Source organism: Lipophrys pholis, assembly GCF_963383615.2.
Source record: "Lipophrys pholis genome assembly, chromosome: 22".
Classification (NCBI taxonomy): Eukaryota; Metazoa; Chordata; class Actinopteri; order Blenniiformes; family Blenniidae; genus Lipophrys; species Lipophrys pholis.
Window position 1 is genome coordinate 8,449,739 of NC_137644.1, and position 18,567 is coordinate 8,468,305.

An 18,567-nucleotide genomic window follows, 5' to 3' on the forward strand; every position below is an offset into this window, starting at 1 on the left:
CAAACACACTCAGACAGGTCGGGCGCCACTAGAGGTCTCTCGGCGTGAGCGAGGCGTCGCGCTGTGGAGAGCTCATTTCTCCGGAGCGGACCCCGGGGAGAGGGAGAGGATAGAGGAGATGTGAGGACAGGGACACTCTCTGCTGTCCATGTTTTTCCCATCAAAGAGCTGCACTACCGAACGTGAGCTGAGACTCTAATACTAACCAGGCCGCCACTGCTCTCTTCGGCTTCACTCGGAGGTAAAGCAAAGTCATCCGGCTTGCTGGAAAACAGCCATAAGGTGCTTACGGATCATTTAAGCCTTTCACAGCAAAGAAAAACCTCTTTTCTAGCTTTGTACTTACACAAAAAAATGTGTGTGTCCCTCATCGCACATCTCTGAAAAACCAACGACTGCTTTCTTGTGTGAGCAATGGAAGTGTGGGAAAAACTGCTCCAGTTTGAGGAGGAAGGGCTCTATTTGCATGTGTGAGTATCTATCAGGAGAGGTACGAGCTATAATCCCATTAATCAGCATAATTGGCTCATAATTGGCTCTCATCAGGTCCCTACAGATGCCATCAGTCAAGCCTCAAAATTACTGCCAGACATTCTCAAACGTTGGCTCACTTCCCCTGCAGGGATGATCCAGGTTGGGTCTAATTCCGGTTACAGTAGAGAAACAGCCCGTCGCATGTAATACAAACTACAGCCTCTTTGCCTGGGTGATCGTCACGCCGTTATCCTGTAAACAGGCCACGAGTAAATAATCCGCCGGGACGAACGCTCGCTCAAACACTCAAGAAACAGACTCGGCCCACGTTTCCAAAAATAAGATTTGGAGCAGCGGCGGTGACAGAATTCAATCACCTTGCTGCAGCATGCGCGGGAATGAAAGCGCACCTGCGTGTGCTCAGATACGTGTGAGCAGGTGGGTGTGTGACAAAAGACTAATGAAAGCAGACATGTACACCTCACTCCTGTGACAGATGTGCCGCTGTGTGCGCCTCGGGGGAACCGGGCTTTTCTGTTTTCCGAGTGCCAACATGGCCGCTGAAGCAGAAACGCGGGCCACTTAAGGAGAGTTTGGATCTGCGGCAAGAAATACACACTCAGGACTGAATCTAATAATGGAATCATTACAAAAACAACTGGAAACTGTTCGCTGGAACTGTGCCACGTCGTTTATCATTTTGGTATAACATCTTAGATGTTGAAGAACAAACATCCTGTTGTTCGTAATTTGTTGACATCACGGTGTCAACATGATTTAATATGTTTGCAACTTGGCAGGACAGCAATTACTAAATACATCCATATGATCCATCAAAACTAGGCATTCTATTTCAAGTGGAGCATGAAGAATCCCATACACACCAGCTCCATAAATAAATCGATGCATAGTCCAAAACACGTTTTGAAAAAAAGAGGTAAGCTTTAACAGAAAAACAGTCAATAAACCAGCTCAGAAACTAGTCCATGCGTAGTCCAAAATCCAATTCGAAAATCATCAAAAGTCAAATAGATTCAGTCCAAACAAATAACAGTCAGTAACAGTCAGGAGACTAGTTTGGAGTCAATACAAGCAAAGTACAAAATCCAATTAGAAAATGGCCTAAACAGTCAAAAACTAAATGTAGCTCAAAGAACAGCTACGGGATTGCTAAGAAGACCCGTCCATGCATAGTCCAAAAACCACTTAAAAAAATGTCCAACCATTATATAGAAAAAAGAAATAACTGAACAAAAACAACAACAAAAAAAAGTCTAAACATAGTCCAAACAAAAGCAATGGGATTGGTCCAGAGATCAGTCAACTCTTCAAAAATAAACTAGTCCAAATAGTCAAGGACTTGTCAACCAAGCAAAAAACAACCAATTTATGCAAAGTGCAAAAAACCCCTTTAGAAAACGATATAACTTGACCAGTCAAGAGTCTAAATACAGTCCAAATAACAGTCAGCAGACTGGTCTGGAGATCAGTGCATGCATAGTTCAAAAATCAATTTCAAAACTGTCTAACCAGTCAACATCAAACGACAGTCAGGGGATTGGGAAGGAGACTAGATATTGCACAGTCAAAACAAAGTGTAACCAATAATAGTAATAAAAAAACCAGAAGGAAAAACGAAACAAACAGTTTAAACACAATCCTGACAACAGCAAGGGGATTGTTCCAGAGATCATTCAATGCTTGGTCCAAAAACAAATTAGAAAATAGTTTACCTAAAGTCCAAACTATCAAGGACTGGTTCAGAGAGCAACCAATTCAGGCATTGTAGAAAAACAATTTGATGTCGAAAAAGTCAGCAAAAGACTCAAAACATCACCCAAACTCCCTCAGCACATCATAAGTTCAAAAGAATAAAAGCCAGCTTGAACGTAGGCCAAACGATCCTCAGGGGACCCGTCTAAAAACCAGATAATGGGCCGCTAAAAACAAATTAGAAACCAGTCTATAAAATCAAAAATAATGTCTTAACATAGTCCAAAATATAGTTAGGGCAGCAGTCCAGACACCAAAACCATACAGAGTCCAAAAACTGGTGAAATAGTTAAAACATTAAAGCATTGTCCAAATTACAGTTGGAGGCCCAGTTCTTAAAATGACGAATGCATCGTCCAAAAACCAATTAGAAAACAATCCATGGAGTTGAATAATGATGACAAGGAGAACAGTCCCAAGATCAGTTCATTCATTGTTCCTGACTCAATGAGAAATCTTGTTGAAATGTGAAAACTCCAGATAAAACAGCCGAAGCTACATTCTGAGGAACTGTCAAAGACTGTCCAAAACGTATTAAAAACTTAAATTAGAATCAACTCTAAACAGACATGGAACCATTTTAAATATATTGTAGTCAACCAGTGTCAACAAAGTGTCCGGGACCGGGACAAAAACAGTCAATAAACCATCAACAAATCAATCATAACAAGTCAAAGATCATCCAAAATCAAACAATGTGATACCCCAAAAACAAGCTCAAGCAAAAAACAAAAAAAACAAACGAATACTGAGAATCTCTATTAAAAAGCAGGTGTTTATAAATCTTAAGTCATAAATAACAGACAAAGCTAGAATCCAGTTCGATTACGGTACAAACCACCGGGGGATGTGTTCTGCTCGTGTCAAACAAAAGCAAACACACGCTTGTTCCTTGGCGATCATTCCAACAATCTAACCTTGAGCAATTGAAGCATGGCGGCGCACCGCGAGACAAAGCAAGCAAAACTGAGAGCGGCAGAGAGGAGGAGAGGGAGGGAGTTTAAGGAGAACTCAGGCAAATAAACAAGCCGTGCATTTCTACTTTCCCTCGCTCGACTGGCGGCGAAGGCCAAAGCTTTCAGCTGGTCCTGCAGTCACCAGTGATTTCTCTCGTGCATGCAAGAATCAAACATCTTCTGGCTTGAATTCCTGCGAAACTGGGTGAGAATGAGCGAAACTCCAACACCCGCCAGATAACGGTGAAACGGAGCAAAGCTGAGAAGATAAACAGAACCACCACTGAGGCTCAAGTAGGAGAAAACATCGATCTTCAGCTCTGGATGCTCATTTGTTGATCTCCATGTTCACCACCAGCTCGTTCTACTATGTGCTCCGAATGTTCTGCAAGGTATTCGAGGTCTTGCCCGCTCAGTTCGGGAATGAGAGCGATGACTTCTGAGGGTTTGGATTTGTGCACACGCCCGGGGACGACGGGGTGAAGAGATTATCTGAGAGGCTGAAACAACAAACTCTCCCGTGGGGAAGGTGCTGAATCTCTATTGTGCAGGCTGGTAATCCTGACGGCTGAGTGACAGCTGAGTGGGTCGATGATTCAATGCTGAACTTCCAGAAAGTTGAGGAACTTGCAGGAGATATATTATGAGAAGTGAGAAGTGATACAGGAAAGGCTGATATTGCTTGGAAATACTTTCTGAGCTTTGAGTCGTTCACCATAAGAACGATTAAGTCAAATCATTCAGTACTTGACAGATAATTAAATACAAAGCGATATAAGTTCTTTTTAAATTAAAGGTAATAAAAGCCAAAACAGATACTAACTAAACGTTAGGACTTGAATGGATGAAAAAGAGATTGTACTCTCAACTGGTAAGATTAGACATATATTAGTACATGAGCAGCGTGGTGGGTTATTGGGGAACAAACTCTCCTAACAGCAAGAACATACAACGTTTGTATATGTTCACACTTTGTGTTTTCTTTGGTTACTCGTGTTTCCTTCCACAGTCCAGGATCAAGACATTAGGATGATTAATGTCCAGAATACACCCCACCTCGCATCTAGTCAACAATGATTTCAAATCAAAATGGAAAACTTGCGTTGTGTTGTCATGACAACGGTGTTCGGGACTCCAACTTTGTCTCAGTGGAAACGGGGGGAAACACAACTTATACATATTCTAACCATTCACCTTCATTCTTCTGGTTTTATTATCAGATTTTTACTTTTCTGGTATTTATTTACCTGTTGTAGCACTATTTATCAATTTATTTATTTGCACTACCTGCTCTATGTGACCTTTGAATTGACAAAATATTACATTGATTGATTGAAAAAAAAGGGGGGTATGTGCAATGTTAGGGTTTATTGATGATGTTAGTTTGTTCCAATTCTTTTGCGTCACCTGAACGCACCGTTAGAGCGAGTTGGCCTGTGATTGGCTGAGAATGGAGAAATGGGCGGGTCAGGTGAGTGTGCAGACTGCATGCATGTGTCAGTCTGGAGGAGAATGGAGGAGCGTTCTGGTTCTGTTTAATAACAAAGCGGCTACAATAGTAACGCTACAATAGTAACGCTACAATAGTAATGCTACAATAGTAACACTACAATAGTAACGCTACAATAGTAACACTACAATAGTAACACTACAATAGTAACGCTACAATAGTAACGCTACAATAGTAACACTGCAATAGTAACGCTACAATAGTAACGCTACAATAGTAACGCTACAATAGTAATGCTACAATAGTAACGCTACAATAGTAACGCACAATGACTTGGATAAGTGACTTCAATCTGATTACTGGTTTGGAAATAGTAACGCGTTACTCATTACGCAAAAAAGTGATCATAGCCGGCATCACTGGTCATCGTAATAATAATCCAACTTGGGTGACAGTAGCACAAACTTGTGGCCCATCATCTGGTTTTATCAAAGACTTTTAGCCGACTTACACAATCTAAAGCCACGCTTTTTATGGTATAGGCATGTGCAGTATCGACATGTGAGAGTGATCGTTTATCTGTATCATCACTGTGACGGACTGTCCTGGATGAACCGAGTCCAGTGTTAGTTGGTACATTTTGAGGCAAACTCAGCTAGAATGAAAAAGATGGAAGGATTGGTATATTATTATTCTACTGAGGATCCATTGAAAAATAAACCATCCAGAGAAAATTAAGGAAAAATTAATCACAATTTCTACTGCATTAATCAAATGCAAATTCAACACATTTCTAAATATTTGCAAAGACTTCAACCTCATAAAATTCTTGCAGTTTATTAGCACTGCACGCATTAATGTCCCTGACAAGAATGTTTGCATATGTTACATAATTTCACACGGCACAGATGGCACTACAGTATGTATCTAACCCCAAAATGACACCTTATGTAAACGGTAAGTAGGCATACTCATATAGCCCATTTTTACCGCTTCATCGGTCTCAATGTGCTCTTACAGAATCCGTCACATTTATTAATTCACACACTCAGTCATGCACATAGTAATACATCAGGTGCTTGCACAGCACTGGGAGAAACATGGGGTTAAGTACATTGGCCAAGGACAATAAGGCTCATAGTCAAACGGAGGGGGATAAAAACATGAACCTTGGGATTGAAAAAAAAAAAAAAAAAAGGACCAAAGCTGTGCTAAGTTTTCACAATAATTAATTTTCCAAGCTTATTTGCAGTCGGGATTGGACAATTAACTCACATTATTTGGGTCAATTTTTTTTAAAGACCATTTGTGAACTTACTATTTCAAATAAAAGGCATTTCTACAGTTGAAATTCTCATAATGAGATTGCTCATGCGGGGCGACCGGAGGTAAAATGAAAGTATTATCAACACAGTCCAAAAACCAATTTAGAAACCAGTCTGACAGTCAAGTCAAGCTCATCCGAATATAAACCAGAGACCAGTCGAAAATACCCCAAAACTAGCAAGACTGATCAAAAATATCACAAGGAACACAAAATACATAAATACATGTCGTAATAAATCATGTAAAAATAGCTTTAGCCACATTATCCAGTTCCCCAATAACTGACAATGCAAAATGGAGTTTGAAATAACAAAGAAGGAAATAAAATACAGGCCAAAAACTAATTAACTCACATTAGTTAAATCCCATTTTCACGAAAGTTGGTAAAGTCACGTTTCCAGGTTGAATAAATGTGAAATGTGAGAATTCATACAGCGAGATTGTTCTAGTGAGGCCGCAGAATTCTATTCTAACAGACTATAGAATCTTGTTCTGTAGTTGAATTAAGTTCAGTTTGTTCATAAACATTTTTGCTTTCCCCATTTCAGGTAAGTAGGATTTTTACAAAAAAGTTTCAATGGTGTTTTTCATGAAGACTGAAAACTTTGTTTCGCTACACAAAGTAATGTGATGGCTGCATCGTTTCTATCATGCTAAACTGGGCCATACATTAAATCTTGGGCAAAAGGTTATTTAAATTTTTCGATCAGTATGTCGCCTTATTTAAATGTGAATCCTGTAAAAATAACGGCTCGTAAAATCTCAAATCGCGCCGCTAAAAAAGCATCAGGAGCTCCGACGTGAGCAGTTTGAACAGAGAACTCCCACCAGAGCCGCTCGCTGTGCCTTGTTTGTTTCTATTGACAGCTCTGTCTTAGAGCATCTGAAGCTTCATCGCGCCTCGCTTCCAGACAGTTTCCCTGCAAAATGGATCACGAGCGATAATATTGAGCCCATCTGCCCGCCACCTACAGATGAAGACATCCTCAAAATCCCTCGAGCTATGTGTCACCACCATGAATAAATGAAAACAGCAATCAAGCAAACGGGGGGGATTTCTGTGAATGTGCTGGTTGCTCCTTCGGGAGTATGCGCTCATAAACGTGAACGGTTCCTTGGTGGATTGGTCAACACCCGAATTAAAACTTCGCTCTGCACAGGTTGGCTGCCGAGTTTGTAATCTCTGCCGTAATCCCGTTTGAAGATGAGATGAAGCTTTAATCACCCCTGGAGGCAAGCTGGCACAGAAGAAAACAGGATGTGCTAGATAATTAAACCGGATCAGAGGAGTGAAATAACGTAAAAACAATTAAAGCGAATGTAAAGGTTTATTATGTGGGTGCAGTCGACTCAAGTATGTGACCAAAGTGTAGATTCTTCGGTCTTGGGATTACGCGATTTTTGCTGCATTGCACCACAGGGTGCAGAATAAAGCAGACCTTCACCTCATATATGGACCCTGCTACATTTAATCCTCCACAGCCTGTGGATATCTTACACCTTTTAGAACTCGATCTGTGTCAGTGGAGGAGATCTGAACGCGTTTCAGTCAGTCCAATTCATGGCGAGATTATCCCAGCGCGTACACTTTCCACCGTAATGTCATTACCCTCCAAATTGAATACTTGCAGTGTCAAGCTTATGTGAGCTGATCGCTGTAAATAATGACACAGACAGTCTGACAGCCCTGATAGCGTTCCCTCATTCGGCAGGTCACACTTGGAGATAGCTTCGCCGCCTCCGCACATTCAATTCCCCCGTCCCACTGATGTGGCAAAGATGGAATATTTCATGAGGGGGCTTGGATAAACAGAATCAGGACTGTGAGAGAGAGAGAGAGCCACGCAGACTAAGCAGTTGTCTTGCTATTACCTAAAGCCGCAGAGAGCAGCGGCAACACAGATTGGATCTGTGATTGCTCAGACCTCCACAGCTCAAACTGCTACCAAGAATATAACAGAGACAAGGGAGTCACAATGGCTGCAGTGGTGAGCACAGCGAGGAGATCCTGTCTGGTCTTCGGGTCAGGGCTTATCTGTGTGAATGTTTCATGTTCTGCCTGTGAGTGTCAGGGCTTCCTCCAACAAAACAACCACTTCTATCTCATGTTAACAAATCCGAATGGTCCACCAGGAGATGGACTGATGACCTGCGCAGTCTGATCCCTGCGGTCAATCCGGGTCGGGCGCACGGTCTCAGCTCACGGGTGTTGGGAGATGCTCTTTACAAGATCGGTCATGTTCACCTGTTTGCACAAACACCACAAACAAACGTCGCACCAGTGGCCATGGCAACGCAAGGTGCTCCAACACTATGGGGAGCAAATTGTTGTTGTTTTCTTTTCTTTTTTCTTGCTCAAGGGCATGTTAACAACGAGAACAACTAATAATGTTGGAATTTCAAAGCAAATGAATCAGGTCAACTGGATTTAGTTATGTCTGGGCAGACATTCCGTCTTTTCTCTCGTCTCGTCAAAAATGGCCAAACAAACCCTGAAATTGGACGATCACCTGCTCTTGGAATGTAGCAGCTGTTAAAAAAAAGAAACAAGGCATGTAGAATAGTGTCGAGTATTAAACTGAGTCTTTCTCTGAGATAAAGCATTGTAACTTTCTTTTTTGAACACTATGACGGCAACACCATCCTCTACATAATCAGGAGGTAACTGTATAAGTATGGAGCAGTTAAGACCCCGATTCAAATCTGCAAACCATCTTCTGGGAGTAGCGCTAAAACGGCGTTGACGTTTCGTTGCGTCTTTCCCTGCGTCCACGCTGGTTGGTAAGTAGCTGCAGGCAGTAGCAGCAGTCGTGCTGTGAGATGCAGCAACGTTGCTGACAATCATGTCCAGATCTCTGGCACGGGAAGTCCTCTCACGTAGGGCGATGGACAACCACGTTGCCACACTTTAATATACATTGTTTGGAGGGGCCTAAAATTGTGAAAACAACCCTATTATCTCTGGAAATTTGCCCATGGGTACAAAAACAGCACAGAATTTGCTCTCGGCTGAAAAAAAAAAAAGAAAGAGAAAAACTGTGATCTCCTTTTCTCTGGATTCTTCTGTTCCTCTCTTCCTCAATCCTTTCCTCTGCTTTAGCATCCAAGAGGAGCCCATTACTCACACGGCCCCAGTAATTAACATGAGGGATAGCGGAGCCTAATGCCAGCAATGACTTGAGAATTGTGACAGAGAAACCGTCTCTAATGAGATGGACCCGGGGGATTCGCTTCTCTCTCTTCCCTGGCCTCTCTGGCTCCTCCCGTCCCTGCGATGGATGGCGCTAATCGTGCCTACTGAAACTGTGTCATTTAGAAGCCCGCAGAACAGCAGCGGCGGAAATGCGCCGCTTTATGGTAAGGAACCTGCACGAGGGGCCGACGTTCGCCGAGAGCAACTTACTGAGAGAACACTTTAAATGTGTCACGCTGGTCGATGTTGGGCATGATTTTTAAGCTCAACTGAATCACACGCAGGGTTACATAAGACAGGTCACGTGGCAAACGGGGAGGAAGTGAGCAGCCAGATTCATCAGCCTGACTTTAGGCGAGGGCTGCACGCCATCAGACAAGTGCAACAACGTTGTCGAGAACAGTGACGGGGGTACGATTTGCGATAAACACAAACACTTATGCAGATGATGTTAATATCTTTGAGCTTTGAGAATTTGTAATTTTTTTTCTAAATAGTCCTTCTCCCCCCATTTTGCTCAAGCTGGGACATGTTTTTTGTGTTTTGTTCCATTTTTTCAATCATGTGTTTAAACCAGCAGCGTTTCAAGAGAAGAAGAGTCTGTTGAAGGTTCTTTTTGTTCATTTTCTTGTTGGCTTCTTATGACTTCTGTCCTGTATGAAATAAGTACGGTTGTCAATCAATTAAAATGTTTAAATTAGTTCATTTGAGGATTGATTCTTTTAGCAATCTCTGGAAAGAAAATTTCCAGTGGGATAAATATATATACTTGAATACTTGAATACTATACTTGAATAACAAGACTTGGACACGACCTTGTTTAGGGTTCATCAGTGTGAAACCAGAGCTTCCAAATTAAAATAAGAACTATTGTGTGCAAACAATTCTATCTCTACGTGAACCTTTGTACATTCAAAAATGTATTCATACATTAAAAGTACAGTATTCAGACTGATTCTGACAACTGCACATTTTGAGGATAAAACTTGAAGATTTTACCATCAAACTGATAAAGGTTAGCAGCGAGCTGTTTCCTGACAGGAATAATCAACATATTGGTGAATAACCATGATGTGCTTATCCAGTTATTCCTCCTTTGATTGGGAGATAAAATGATTAAGATGTTTGTATGACGCGAGCTGTAATAGGAGTACTCCCTTCCTCCGGTCAAAACAAAATTACACGAGTGAATGCAAATATGCTGTCCTGGCAGTGAGCCCATGTGATGGAGGCAAAGATTTGCTCCACGCTCGGCCGAGGAAATGGTCTTTTGGCCACAGAGGCTCTGGCCATGAATATTAAGACTGTGGGTCAGTGTGTCCCCGAGCTGCTCTGTGGACCGAATCAAACACACCTCCCTGTCCTCCCGTTTGCACACAGGGGTTTGAAGCAGGGTGACAGACGTCTCCAACGACACACATGGTCAGTCACGGCTCTTTTGTGGAAGTTACACATTTTTAAAGAGGGAAGTGAAGGAGAGTAAACTATTTTCTGGGGCCGTCTATGAACCTGTCCTCAAACTGACTGACTGCTAAATCTTGGCAACAGAAAAAGACCTTAAAGTGTCAACAAGTACCAGACAGGACAGTCAAGCAGTGGATATTCACACATGCAGGAACACTGTTCATGGAATGAATAAGAATATTCGCTATATAACGTTTTTAAAAGGCAGATCTGTTTTGAAAGTTTCACGAAAAGCAGAAAAGTAAAAAAAAAAAAAAAAAAAAAGAAGAATTCCATTTGAGGAATAGAGACCATTTTTGTAGAGTTATGTATGTAGAATAACACACAAATGAACAATGACTTTACAACTTAAACAATAACGCAGCTTTAGGCCCTATTGAGACGACAACGTTGTTTCATGTAACTGCATCGTTTTTGGCTGATCATCCACATGGTGTGGCGCCCAAAAATTATTATGATTTTTTTTTAATCGGGTTCCAGAGTGGAGAAATTTTATAACGCCCCCTTGGCTTTGACGTGTGGACGGACAATACTCATATTTGCTAATAATTATGATGTCATCGCGCCACCTATTGAGATACAAACCCGCGACCCTCTCCGCAACGTCACTTAACAACAACAATGGCTACATGCTCCAGATCCTGCTGCAGAAGCTACCGATGCTATTTGGTTTATTAAGGCCACATGTCAGATTTGTCGATCACATGCTCGGTGTCTTCTTCCCCATTTTTGGTCTATTCCTGTGGCAGCATTACAGCGCCACCTATAGGCCTGATATATGTTCTACATTGTTTCCTGTGTGGAAAGGGAAACTTTTTAATAACGATAGGGAGAAAAAAGATTATTTTTCCTCGCGTGAACAGTGCCTTAGTCAAATCAAATTCCTGTTAAAATCCAGTCATTGGGCCAGATTAAAAACTCAGCTGGAGATTGTATTTTCAACTCTTGGAGCTAGTGTAATTAAAGTTAGCTTGATTGTGCTAATGGAATTCTTATTATTTTTAGCAAGAAAAAAATAATGAAGGCTATTTTAACTTTATTTCCACTCCAATGAATAAACCAAACATCCAGCTCTGAGAATAGTGGATAATAGTGTGAATGACTCTTTAGCATTGAGCATAATGCTAGCTTCTGGCTCCTTGTAGATGTGACTCTTTTGTTTTTCTTCTTCCGTTCTGTGTTATTGACCTCATGTTTGAAATGAATTCAGTAAACCCTGAGTGTGACAATAGAAAATTTGACAATAAAAGAATATAGGCTAGAAATGAAGTTCAAAGGCCTTTCGCTCATTTTTCAGCTAATAGGCTTACAGGTTCATTTGATTATGAGTAATGTATGAACAACTTCATTTCTCAGTATTAGTCATTGTGTATTTGTGAGCCGCTAGCTTCTTGCATTCACCTTCAGCACTAGTCTTTCTGCACAGGTTAATGCAAATGGCATCAGCTTCTCATTTCCGAAGTGTTTACAGGAATCCTGTTTCTCACAAGGCATTTGGTAACATTAGAAACTCCGCTGGTGCTTTCGACCCACGGAGCTTGCCTAATGGGCTAATTAGCATTAGCTTAATTAGCAAGTTGCAACAGATAGCCTGAAGTGTGGAGGAGAGTGTTGCCACTTTCAGCTCCTAAAACACCGTCAGTAGTGTTCATGTATCCGCATCTGGAAATAAGCGATCAACTTAATAAGAATACTAGTGAGGCAAGTGTGCGATTAGAGAAAATTCAACATGCAGCAGTAGACGTGTGCATGCACCATGTTTGCTTCAGAACAACCTCACTGCACATATTTCTTCAGCTTTTTCCACATTAATTCGTCACACGGAACTTGCAAGCTTTTCCTGAAAAATCCCCAAAAGTATCTGCTGCGTCATTGTTTTAGGAAGGAAGGAGAGGAGGATTTTTTAGTCGGGTTTGGGTTCGGTTTAAAACGATAGCCCAGGGTTTTCAGGTCCGCGTAGCTCTCCAGAGAGGAGTACAGAGCAGGTTTAGCTCAACAGTCAGCAGCAGTTTGCCTTTCTGGGCGGTTCTGCCGATATGGACAGCGAGCATTTAAGAGAGAAGAAAGTGCTAGGAGTCAGGCTTTGGTGAAATACAGTGGGGACAAGAGCATTTTTAATGGTCAGGGAGAAAAGACAGAGGTTTAATGAAAGGGATTCCTCTACCTGCTGGTTCAACGGGTTCTTCCGACAGGTGGGTAATAAGGACGGAGGCAATAACTGCAGTCAGCCAACAGGAGTGAAGGGAAAGTTCAAGAGTGCCAGAAACGCTGTGATGGCTTTCGGTCCCAGGCCATTTCTGCCGGGGGTTCATTGTTTCCTTTGAAATATGGAGAGGAATGTGCAAAAAAAATTCCACTTGAAGTGTGAAGGCCAACAGCAATGGTTCCAATGAAACAACCAAGTTTTATTCTCCTCAGTATGCAATTTGTGACACAACCTGAACACTCGGCTCAACGAGAGCAATTCACGGGAAAATGTCATGCCGGTGATCGATCAAGCCCAATTTTGCAGGGAAGGTTCGGCGTGGTGTGAAAAAGACATTGACGACTCCTCATGGACGCAATTAAGTGAGTAGAGGTTTTGTTTTTTTGCCAGGCCACATAGAAATCCTGAGAACTGGGAACAATCTGAATATAATAATCCAATCTGAAATGCACTAATTGAAAATATAATTTACATCTTCAGGATTTCTTTCAGAGTATTTACATTTTTAGTGAGGAAAGACTCAAACTTCCTTCTGTTCTTTTTGAACACAGAAACAATTAGACGAGTAGTGTGAGTTCAAGCATTAGCAGTACTCAAGATTTCCTCTCCATTTAGCAAGACTCCAGGAGCTATTCATCGACTTTTCATCTTCTGCTAATGCTGTGACGAGGCCCCATCCATTTTTCTACCATTTTCTTTTCTTTTGTTTTTTCTTTTACAAATGAATCTAACAAGGATCAGATTTTCAACGTGCGTGGAAACAGGCTCATGGGTTTACACTCAAACGTGTATTAGTATGAGGTACAAACACCTTCAAATTACAAATAGGCAATATTTCAGCAAAAACTGACCAGCAAAAAAGAGAAATTTTAGAAACAAAAGCAGCTTTTTTTAAGGATTCATTTCTACAGAGTTTTGTGAATAAAATCAAATAAAATGTTTTCTAACTAAGTTTTGTATAACATCCCAATATTAAATCCATCCATTTGATCAGGTAAACACATTTATTTTGCCAAATGGACAAATACGTCATTCTGAGGCAGCCACAGATTTAGTCACAAATGAGAAATTGCAAATAGAGGAAATGAGAGAAATTTCAGAAAAAGGTCAAATATATTTATTGTCATTCAGGGTTCCTTTTAAGAGGAAGATTTTTTTACGTGATAAAAAAAAGAAAAAAGAAATTGGGAACAAAATTCAGACTTTTTTCCCTGATCAAATAAAGTAAAATGGACAAAAGTTGCTTCAAGGCCAAGAGGTTCAAAACCACAACAGTAAATGCAGCAAGCCTTCTTAATGAGCATTTCCAATGGACTTCAGTACACATTTTGTACATTTTTTTACTGCCACACACTGTGCTTCAAATTCTATGAAAATAGGCCATTCAATGTGAAAAATGCTGCTTTCCAGTCATTTTTTCCAAGGTTGTTTGGGTCTGGCGAACCATCCTGTACATGGTGGTGGATCCTAATTCTGCAAGCGCTTGAGCTTAGTCGGCCCCGCCCCCACATTGGTTATGTAAATAGCTTTCTTACTTTCTCTAATGCACCATAAACTGATATGACTTAAAATATCACTCAGATGTGGGACGTGCCAATCGACTTAAAAGTATCTCTACAAGATCAAACAGCAGTCTGATATTGGTTCCAGAGAGCGAATAAAAACGTACTAAGACTACATTAAATGTATTGTTTGAAGGAGTCTTAACAAGGTTTTCACAAGTCTGATTGGCAAAAAAACCCCATCTTTTTTCGTTTCAATGTTCCTTTTTGTAAATGTAGTCCTCATAAGCGATGAGAAAGTTATCAGATGGATGTTCCGACACATCAAAAGCACAGAGGATGCCACGAGCGCCGTTATCAAAAGGTTTGCCTATCCGGTTTTACATCTCGAGAGGTGTAAAGGTGTTTTATTGAATCCAGAGCTGACAAGAGTTCAGGCTCCTTCCTCTGCTGCTCTCATCCCACTAAAGACATCGGATCATTACACCGAGGATGACGCAGGAAGCTCTGCTGACAGCGTCCCGGTGAGGTGACCGCAGGCAGGACACCTGATAGATTTATCCATCCGACTCCATTACTGTACTGCCAAGGGTAGGAGACAGCGGGCGTTGGGGGGGGGGGGGGGGGGGGGGGGGTAATGTGACGGAGGCCGATTAGCAGGCGGTTCTCACACCTCTCACTGCATCACGTCCACAAGGCCGCATCTGTCGGCGAGCGCCGAGCTTGAGTCATGCTCAGCACCCAGCACTTTCACATCTGAGTCCCGCCTTGTCAGTCAGTCAGCCCCTCCTGTCCCCTCTCACCTTCATGCCACACACAAATCTATTCACCATCTTCTTTCTTTGGAGATCACAGAAACGCAGAGACCCCTCCTCTAATTGCCCCCAGTCCAGCGCAGATGTATAATCACACCAGATGGTCCTGGGTCGACGTTGAGGTCTTGTCCCAGGTGGTCATGCCCGGTGCATCTATAACGGGAGGGCAACAGGGGGCATCCTAATCAGATGTCCGGACCACATCAACTAACCCGTAATGTGGAGCAGTATGAGCTCTACTTCCAGCTTCTGTGAGACGCTCGTGCTCCTCACTAATAAAGAACTTCCCCTCTTTTACAGTAATTATCAATTACAGTATTGCTGCAGCTCCGCCGATCTCACAGTCTTTGCTTCCAACACTTCTGAATAAAATATGGGAAATGTCTACAGGGGCAAAAGTGATCGTAATGAAAGCGGGAACTGCCAAGGCCCAGGCCCAGTGAGAGTGAATTAACGGCAGGAGAAAGAACACTGTTGAGTTGAGTTATTTCAATAGTTGATGCCATCGCTTATTCACCTGATGTTGTGCAGCCAGATCGAGCACGCCTTGACGTCATGCGACGGCTCAAAATGGCGACAGCACAGCATGACCAGTTGATTCATGCTCCCAAACATAAAAGTCTTCTCCTGATAAGACTGAATGAGGAGAAAGTTTTATTTTGTGCTGCAGTTCCCCCAAAAAACGCAACAAGTTTGATTAGTTGAGCTAAAAAAATCCATCGTCGATATTACCAAAGCTTCTGGGCAAAGCTGGATGGGCGTGACAAACCATTATCACCGTGCAAAGCATGATGGGATTGGAGATGCGATGGGACCCACTTATAATGATTACATCGTTCATATGAAATAATATTCCTGCAAATGTGGATGAGGATGCCGTCTTGCCTCCTTCGAGTTGCTCGTTCAAATATCAACCACTTCAGACTCAGATTAACTGTAATAGTAGGAACTTATGTGAAGGAGAGAGAAGGATGGCGTCGGGCAGTGACGACCCCCTCTGGCTTCATCAACCTGCCTCTGCACGCACTTTGTATTTAAAATAGGGATCACATGGAGACCGCCTTCAGTTTGTGCAATTTAATAGCTCTTCTGCTTGACACGGGTTAAGGTCCGACACTGTAGCTGCGATGTTGACCCTCATGTGTGCAGACCTGTCCGACCTCCGGTCTCTGTTTGCACAGGGTGGAAGCCGAACGAAGAGAGAGAGAAGGTAAGTAAAAGAAAGAGGGCTGAGATTTTTAAGAGGCGGCCAGCTTTTTGACGCAGACGGGGAGTGGAAAACCGTTGCCATGGAAACCCCACCCTGTCTCTCCAATGAGTCAATGAGTGAGGGAAGGGAAAGAAAAAAAAAAAAAAAAGAGGGCGCGCTGGGTGAAACGGAAGGATAAGAGAAAGTGACTGAAGGCGTTTGTCTGATCTGCTTAACCTTTGTGAGAAACAGGAGGAGACGGAGGAAGACAAACAATCAAAAAAAGGCAGATGCTCTTGTTTTCTCATAAACAACTTATCTTGTGGGGTCACCTCAAGTCTGACTATTTCTTAAAAAAAAAAAAAGTGTCAGCCTGATTCTTATTCACATACACGCCGAGCCTGAGCTCGGAGCTCTTTTTAATGTTCAGGTTTCCTTCGTGAGGTGTCCAACATTTATCGGGTCTCTCACCGAGATGCTCAATAATGAATGGTGGGACGCAGGGGAGCCGTTAGTCTTTTTATTATCCTGATTATTGCCGTCATCCATCACACATCAGGCCATTAAACAGAAACACAGACATGTGACAAACTAAAGAAGGCGAGAAAGCCAGGCCAATCAGAGATACCTGGGAGATAACCAGTCTGAGACAGAAAAGTTCATTTCCAAAGAAAGAAAGAACAAAATTACAGTAAAACAAAGCAAATCAGGCAGGCATAAAACAAATCTAATGTTGGTTGGAAATACAATAGCTGAGCATTGTATGAGTCATTTGATGACAAAGTCCTTAAATCCAACTAAAGTTGTATGAGTTAGCGGGAGGAAGAAATCCATATACAAACTAGACGGTGGATGCATGTGCCAGGCTAAACGGTTAAACGTCTCCACCTCACTAGTTGGAGAACTGGTTGGGACCTATTAACTGTCGTTACCTCATTTTCCCGACCGACTTCCAGGTGGAGTTCAACTTACTCTCATGTTTCAAAGCTGTGATCAAAGCATCAAGCACTGACTTGTGCTCAATTTGACCAGTTTTCTGAGCGATTTCCTATACTTAGACTTGCCGAATAACAATTAAAATATTAAATCTACATAAGAGACAAATTAGTCTCCAGAAATATTCATAATACAAACAATTGATCAAGAGAAGCAGCAACAAAACCGCTGAGATTCTGTAACAGAATCCAGAATCCAGTAAATGGGAGTTTGCTGAAATAGCGACAGTGAGACTTTTGCTATTGCACAGACAGATACTCAAAAAGCGATAAAAGTAATATGCCCTCTGAAACTTGACAAAGACGTCTGGTGCGGGGAGAAATCTGGTCATGAAAGAAAATATTAAAGATACGAAGCAGCGGGGTTGAAGGGAAAAAACCAACAGATGTTCAGACTTCCTGCTCTGTTCAACTTTTGTATGATCACACCCAACGACTGTGTATCGCCAGATGGATTTGGAGCATCTTTCTCTCTCATTAGTAAACAACATGAGCATTGTGCGCGGTTACCCGGCGCCGTTAACGCAAACTCATCGTCCCCGCGGGCGCCGAAATTCCCATTAACTCACAGTCTCTCAGCCGCCGCTTCCTGCTATTCAAGCGTATGTTTTGGCCAAAAGCACACAAACACATGCAAATGTCGAGGGGTGAAGCAACGACGCAGGGAGAAAAAAACAAAAAAAAAAAGCAGACATGCTGTCGCGCGCTTTAAAGACAGACGTGGGAAGATCCAATCACACCCTTCATAAACTTTACGTCTCCATTAGCGGATGTTCACCTGTGTGTTGGGTTTAAGGGGGCCCACCTCTGCAATCAAATCACTCCCTGCATCCTTTACATGGCGGAGACGCTCGATGGAGCAAAGGATCCAAAAGCATCGCGGCGAGAGGTTAATGGCGGCCACCAGGCTTGGGCCGTATCGACTGGGGGAAGTTTAGTGAAGCCGTTAAGAGTTTGTGTCCAGAAGCTGGTGGACAGGGCCGCACCTCGGAGGAAGGAGGCTTTATGGCAGCTTTGAGGCAACAGCTGTTCTTTCTATTGTTTTCAACTTGATCAAAAAAAAAAAAACACTTTCAAAGTGTAAAAAAATGTTTGAGTAGATAACTTCTCTATTGTAATGATATATCTTATATGATTTGATTATTTACCCTTAAATGGTGCCACATTTTGCCAATATTTGCACCGAATGTTGAGATAAGAGAGTTAAATCTTTATTGTCATTGA